The sequence below is a fragment of the Schistocerca gregaria genome, unplaced genomic scaffold, assembly GCF_023897955.1.
Source record: "Schistocerca gregaria isolate iqSchGreg1 unplaced genomic scaffold, iqSchGreg1.2 ptg001594l, whole genome shotgun sequence".
Classification (NCBI taxonomy): Eukaryota; Metazoa; Arthropoda; class Insecta; order Orthoptera; family Acrididae; genus Schistocerca; species Schistocerca gregaria.
Genome location: NW_026062872.1, coordinates 7,501 through 15,000, shown reverse-complemented (window position 1 = coordinate 15,000; position 7,500 = coordinate 7,501). Strand labels below are relative to the sequence as shown.

The 7,500-nt window shown below is 54.1% G+C and overlaps 3 non-coding genes across 3 annotated transcripts in view; all 3 read right to left on the bottom strand.

Annotated features, from left to right (window-relative positions):
* Nucleotides 1-731, bottom strand: part of LOC126333446 (large subunit ribosomal RNA) — a 4,222-nt gene extending 3,491 nt beyond the window's left edge. The window contains exon 1 of the ribosomal RNA XR_007564210.1: nucleotides 1-731. This exon is cut by the window's left edge and continues 3,491 nt beyond it. This is a non-coding gene — a ribosomal RNA (large subunit ribosomal RNA).
* Nucleotides 732-919: 188 nt separating this feature from the next.
* Nucleotides 920-1,074, bottom strand: LOC126333448 (5.8S ribosomal RNA). Its single transcript, XR_007564212.1, has one exon. It is a non-coding gene; the product is annotated as a 5.8S ribosomal RNA (ribosomal RNA).
* A 362-nt stretch (nucleotides 1,075-1,436) lies between these two features.
* LOC126333451 (small subunit ribosomal RNA) lies at nucleotides 1,437-3,329 on the bottom strand. The gene has a single exon (XR_007564214.1). It is a non-coding gene; the product is annotated as a small subunit ribosomal RNA (ribosomal RNA).
* Nucleotides 3,330-7,500: the final 4,171 nt, after the last annotated feature.

The window sequence follows — 7,500 nt, the reverse complement described above, 5'->3', positions numbered from 1 at the left end:
GCAGCCAGCCAGGACACCGGGGCTCTGCCCAACAGACGCGAACCGAGGCCCGCGGAAGGACAGGCTGCGCACCCGGGCCGTAGGCCGGCACCCAGCGGGTCGCGACGTCCTACTAGGGGAGAAGTGCGGCCCACCGCACACCGGAACGGCCCCACCCCGCGGCGAGTGGAAAGGCAACCGGACACGACCCCGCCGCGGATTGCTCCGCGCGGGCGGCCGGCCCCATCTGCCGAGGGCGGGGGCCAGTGGCCGGATGGGCGTGAATCTCACCCGTTCGACCTTTCGGACTTCTCACGTTTACCCCAGAACGGTTTCACGTACTTTTGAACTCTCTCTTCAAAGTTCTTTTCAACTTTCCCTCACGGTACTTGTTCGCTATCGGTCTCGTGGTCATATTTAGTCTCAGATGGAGTTTACCACCCACTTGGAGCTGCACTCTCAAGCAACCCGACTCGAAGGAGAGGTCCCGCCGACGCTCGCACCGGCCGCTACGGGCCTGGCACCCTCTACGGGCCGTGGCCTCATTCAAGTTGGACTTGGGCTCGGCGCGAGGCGTCGGGGTAGTGGACCCTCCCAAACACCACATGCCACGACAGGCGGCAGCCTGCGGGGTTCGGTGCTGGACTCTTCCCTGTTCGCTCGCCGCTACTGGGGGAATCCTTGTTAGTTTCTTTTCCTCCGCTTAGTAATATGCTTAAATTCAGCGGGTAGTCTCGCCTGCTCTGAGGTCGTTGTACGAGGTGTCGCACGCCACACCGCCAGCCGGCTGTGCACGCTACCGAGAAAGTACCGGTATGCGAACCGCCAGGCGACGGGCGCGCATCGCACGTTTAAGGAGACGCGGCCGGCCACACAGGCGACCACGACACTCCCACGTCTCCGAAGCGGGACAAACGCCGCGCGCTTCAGTATACGTAGCCGACCCTCAGCCAGACGTGGCCCGGGAACGGAATCCATGGACCGCAATGTGCGTTCGAAACGTCGATGTTCATGTGTCCTGCAGTTCACATGTCGACGCGCAATTTGCTGCGTTCTTCATCGACCCACGAGCCGAGTGATCCACCGTCCTGGGTGATCTTTTCCTTTTCAGTCTCCCACTGTCTCTTTCAAGACAGTAGCATTTGCGGGACTGAGGCGTCTGACGGCCCCTGTTCCACTATTTTTTTTGTGTCCAACGGCCTCACAGCCGATGGGCGTCGTACGGCTCCACACCGGAGCGGACAGGCACTCGGGCGAACGTCATTCAAAACCGGCGCCAGGCGCCAGGTACCGCAGGCCAGCCGCTCCAGAGCTTCAGCGCTCGTACCACACAACAACAACACTTCCGCTAGTTTTGAGAGGCACGCGTGGTTCCGCACGCGGCGCACGGCCACTGCCGTACAGGTAGCGTGTTGCGCGACACGACACGCACATCGAAAGACATGCAGTCTAGTCGGTAATGATCCTTCCGCAGGTTCACCTACGGAAACCTTGTTACGACTTTTACTTCCTCTAAATGATCAAGTTTGGTCATCTTTCCGGTAGCATCGGCAACGACAGAGTCGATGCCGCGTACCAGTCCGAAGACCTCACTAAATCATTCAATCGGTAGTAGCGACGGGCGGTGTGTACAAAGGGCAGGGACGTAATCAACGCGAGCTTATGACTCGCGCTTACTGGGAATTCCTCGTTCATGGGGAACAATTGCAAGCCCCAATCCCTAGCACGAAGGAGGTTCAGCGGGTTACCCCGACCTTTCGGCCTAGGAAGACACGCTGATTCCTTCAGTGTAGCGCGCGTGCGGCCCAGAACATCTAAGGGCATCACAGACCTGTTATTGCTCAATCTCGTGCGGCTAGAAGCCGCCTGTCCCTCTAAGAAGAAAAGTAATCGCTGACAGCACGAAGGATGTCACGCGACTAGTTAGCAGGCTAGAGTCTCGTTCGTTATCGGAATTAACCAGACAAATCGCTCCACCAACTAAGAACGGCCATGCACCACCACCCACCGAATCAAGAAAGAGCTATCAATCTGTCAATCCTTCCGGTGTCCGGGCCTGGTGAGGTTTCCCGTGTTGAGTCAAATTAAGCCGCAGGCTCCACTCCTGGTGGTGCCCTTCCGTCAATTCCTTTAAGTTTCAGCTTTGCAACCATACTTCCCCCGGAACCCAAAAGCTTTGGTTTCCCGGAGGCTGCCCGCCGAGTCATCGGAGGAACTGCGGCGGATCGCTGGCTGGCATCGTTTATGGTTAGAACTAGGGCGGTATCTGATCGCCTTCGAACCTCTAACTTTCGTTCTTGATTAATGAAAACATACTTGGCAAATGCTTTCGCTTCTGTTCGTCTTGCGACGATCCAAGAATTTCACCTCTAACGTCGCAATACGAATGCCCCCGCCTGTCCCTATTAATCATTACCTCGGGTTCCGAAAACCAACAAAATAGAACCGAGGTCCTATTCCATTATTCCATGCACACAGTATTCAGGCGGGCTTGCCTGCTTTAAGCACTCTAATTTGTTCAAAGTAAACGTGCCGGCCCACCGAGACACTCAACAAAGAGCACCCTGGTAGGATTTAAACGGGGTCCGCCTCGGGACGCGAAAGCACCCCTTCGGCTCGCCCCACCGGCAGGACGTCCCACGATACATGCCAGTTAAACACCGACGGGCGGTGAACCAACAGCGTGGGACACAAATCCAACTACGAGCTTTTTAACCGCAACAACTTTAATATACGCTATTGGAGCTGGAATTACCGCGGCTGCTGGCACCAGACTTGCCCTCCAATAGATACTCGTTAAAGGATTTAAAGTGTACTCATTCCGATTACGGGGCCTCGGATGAGTCCCGTATCGTTATTTTTCGTCACTACCTCCCCGTGCCGGGAGTGGGTAATTTGCGCGCCTGCTGCCTTCCTTGGATGTGGTAGCCGTTTCTCAGGCTCCCTCTCCGGAATCGAACCCTGATTCCCCGTTACCCGTTACAACCATGGTAGGCGCAGAACCTACCATCGACAGTTGATAAGGCAGACATTTGAAAGATGCGTCGCCGGTACGAGGACCGTGCGATCAGCCCAAAGTTATTCAGAGTCACCAAGGCAAACGGACCAGACAAGCCAATCCGATTGGTTTTGATCTAATAAAAGCGTCCCTTCCATCTCTGGTCGGGACTCTGTTTGCATGTATTAGCTCTAGAATTACCACAGTTATCCAAGTAACGTGGGTACGATCTAAGGAACCATAACTGATTTAATGAGCCATTCGCGGTTTCACCTTAATGCGGCTTGTACTGAGACATGCATGGCTTAATCTTTGAGACAAGCATATGACTACTGGCAGGATCAACCAGGGAGCTGCGTCAACTAGAGCTGAGCAGCCGGCCGCCCGGGAGTGTGTCCCGGGGGCCCGCGCGAACACGCAAGCGTCCGCTCAATTATTCTGCAAACAGGAGGAGGCCGAGCTCCCCTGCACGATACACCTCGAAACCCTCTCAGGTCCCGGCGGCGCGCAGCGCCGTCCTAGGTACTTGGTCGGTTTCGAGAGAGGCGCAATCGCCCGGAGTTAGGCGAGTAGACGGTTTTAGTGCGAACACCCTTGCTCCCAACTGAGCTTGCCGCTGCCGACAGAGGCCCGGGAGCGTGCTGTCGTGGCATTGCCGGCGGGAGACAACACGCGCCACCTATGGTGACCGGCAGCTCCAACGCCAGCGCCACACAAGGGCAAAGCCCCACTTGGGTGCAGAAGCGAACTCTCCCAGCACAGCGCACGCGCCAACACGTCCGCACAACTGCGATACAAACCACCTGCGAGAACCGCTGGGGCGACCGAGCAGCAGACGGCGTCGCGGCGCCGAGTGCCAGGCGGCGGCGCATCCTCAACGCACACAGTCCTCAATCAGACCAGCACACTGCAGATGTCCACCGCGCTTCGCACCGGGCTCGGCTGAACCAACTTTGGCCGCCAGGCGCCGCGTGCAGGGTGCGCCGCAGCGTAGCTGCGCCGCCTGCCGGGCCCGTCGGCTGGCGCTCCTGCCACTCGGCGCCCCCCACCAGCCGCCTGTTGCGCGTGCGCCCACGCAGCGCGCGGCCAACACGCCGGGCGGCCCCCCTTCACCGGCCGGGAACAGTCCCACCAAGCCACCGCCGCGTATCGCTTCATACCCACATGGGCCTAGTCACGCGTGTGGATGTGGCGGGTACCGCTGAAACAACCGGTTAATAGCTGTACCGATCGTCGCCATCACAGATTCACCTCCAGCGTGAACAACCGCTCAACAACGGATTTCCAGTTCATTTGCGTATCTTGGGCAGTAAACGTAGATGTCCACCTACATTTGCGAATTCAACAATTCTTGCATGCCAGGATGTCATGTGTCACGACACGCTACATCAGACCACATACACACTGCGACATGTGCAGAAGAGAACACGTGGAAGGTGGCCCGCGCACGTATGCGATGTACCTTCCGCGATCCACTGTCAACCGGCATCTGCGGCATGTCCCAGATATGGAACGCGGTCCACCAGGGTAGCACTTTGTGTGAGGCAATACGACAAAGTCGGAATACACGCGTCACTACATCAGACGGCTCACGCTGACCTGACCTGACCTGACTCACCGCACCACCACCCCCAGCGACCCAGGGTGACATACAATGCGTTCGTACGTTCCTCCCACACGCCTCTACGGCGTACCACAGTGCAACCTAGCTGTTATTGGGAGACGAGACAAGTAGCATCAAGCACAACATATGGAAATTGAGATTCGACACCGTTGGGCACAGCCAGCGTACGGTCACACGTATCACACTACTTCACTCTGTACGTAACGACCGATGATCGGTACAGCGTGTGGGTTACGCGTACGACATCAGCGGACAATGGACACAGACCATACCACGACGTACACTGAGGGCGTCGACATCTGAATGCAACTGAACAGCTGCGAGGCTCATTTAACACTCAAACGCCAGACCGACCAGCTTGAGAGGACAGAGACACAAAGAGGGGGACAGAGGGGGACAGAGGGGGGGGAGGGGGGGGGGTCGGCGATATAGTCCTATTGCAGTACAATTGACAGTGGATAGCAGGAATATGTGGAAAGTAAGCAACACTCGCAAGACATCTACATGAGGATAACAACGACACCAGAGATTCCGAGCAGTGAACTATGTTAGGCAAAGGGACAACGTGGGTTAGGTTAAGGGACAACGTGGGTTAGGTTAAGGGACAACGTGGGTTAGGTTAAGGGACAACGTGGGTTAGGTTAAGGGACAACGTGGGTTAGGTTAAGGGACAACGTGGGTTAGGTTAAGGGACAACGTGGGTTAGGTTAAGGGACAACGTGGGTTAGGTTAAGGGACAACGTGGGTTAGGTTAAGGGACAACGTGGGTTAGGTTAAGGGACAACGTGGGTTAGGTTAAGGGACAACGTGGGTTAGGTTAAGGGACAACGTGGGTTAGGTTAAGGGACAACGTGGGTTAGGTTAAGGGACAACGTGGGTTAGGTTAAGGGACAACGTGGGTTAGGTTAAGGGACAACGTGGGTTAGGTTAAGGGACAACGTGGGTTAGGTTAAGGGACAACGTGGGTTAGGTTAAGGGACAACGTGGGTTAGGTTAAGGGACAACGTGGGTTAGGTTAAGGGACAACGTGGGTTAGGTTAAGGGACAACGTGGGTTAGGTTAAGGGACAACGTCGGTTAGGTTAAGGGACAACGTCGGTTAGGTTAAGGGACAACTTGAGTTAGGTTAAGGGACAACTTGAGTTAGGTTAAGGGACAACTTGAGTTAGGTTAAGGGACAACTTGAGTTAGGTTAAGGGACAACTTGAGTTAGGTTAAGGGACAACTTGAGTTAGGTTAAGGGACAACTTGAGTTAGGTTAAGGGACAACTTGAGTTAGGTTAAGGGACAACTTGAGTTAGGTTAAGGGACAACTTGAGTTAGGTTAAGGGACAACGTGGGTTAGGTTAAGGGACAAATTGAGTTAGGTTAAGGGACAACTTGAGTTAGGTTAAGGGACAACTTGAGTTAGGTTAAGGGACAACTTGAGTTAGGTTAAGGGACAACTTGAGTTAGGTTAAGGGACAACTTGAGTTAGGTTAAGGGACAACTTGAGTTAGGTTAAGGGACAACTTGAGTTAGGTTAAGGGACAACTTGAGTTAGGTTAAGGGACAACTTGAGTTAGGTTAAGGGACAACTTGAGTTAGGTTAAGGGACAACTTGAGTTAGGTTAAGGGACAACTTGAGTTAGGTTAAGGGACAACTTGAGTTAGGTTAAGGGACAACTTGAGTTAGGTTAAGGGACAACTTGAGTTAGGTTAAGGGACAACTTGAGTTAGGTTAAGGGACAAATTGAGTTAGGTTAAGGGACAAATTGAGTTAGGTTAAGCTATAATCTGGTACAGCCACAGTTAGGTTAAGCGATAATCTGGTACAGCCACAGTTAGGTTAAGCGATAATCTGGTACAGCCACAGTTAGGTTAAGCGATAAACTGGTACAGCCACAGTTAGGTTAAGCGATAAACTGGTACAGCCACAGTTAGGTTAAGCGATAAACTGGTACAGCCACAGTTAGGTTAAGCGATAAACTGGTACAGCCACAGTTAGGTTAAGCGATAAACTGGTACAGCCACAGTTAGGTTAAGCGATAAACTGGTACAGCCACAGTTAGGTTAAGCGATAAAGTTGGTTAAATTTGGTATTGTGTGGGAAGGGGGCAGAGAGAGAGGGGGGGGGGGTGGATAGTGGTGGCAGTACACGGATGCCTGAGTCACCGTCAGATACGTCACGTCGGTTCGATGCTTGTAGCAAGAGGCTGGCGGATGTGTGTCTCTCACTTCTGCAATTTTTCATGTGGTATAACACGAGGGCGGGGGATGATATTTGGTGCCCCTCTGTGTAGGATGTGTGTTGGTGGTGTTGATTTATCTGAGCAATGGTAGTTGTCGGAGGAGTGGGGTATTGTGCTTTTATAGGTGGACCTACTGCTCTGGTTATCATAGTGTCGACGGTGCAATGTGGCAGAGAGGATGCACTCGACATTGTCGCATTCCAGATGTTTACGTATTGTGTGTCTCCGTTGCAGGCCGAGAGTGGTGCATGTTCGAGTGTCTGGCTGACGTGCGATTCACGTTGTGTGCCCAGTCTTACAGCACGTATAGGGACATTCGCATAAATCATCTATATTTGGCCTTGCATCATTTACTAAGCAGTGCCGTGAGACGACCGAACTATTAGGAAAGTACTGATGTACCGCATAATGTTTACCTTCCACCACACGGCGAGTATCGACTGTGCCCAGCGTTGCCACCGCAGGCAGCGGTCACCGTCACCATTGTGCGGCGGAACGGAACATCTATATCCTCAGAGGAGCACTCTTTGCCGCCGGGCGTCACGTCTCGCGGCCTGCCGGCCAGCGCCCACGACGAACTTACTGCATGTATAGGGACAGCGGGAATTTGGCATACTTGATATAACTCTTCATGAGGCGCAAGATATAGGGGTGGATTGCAACTTACGA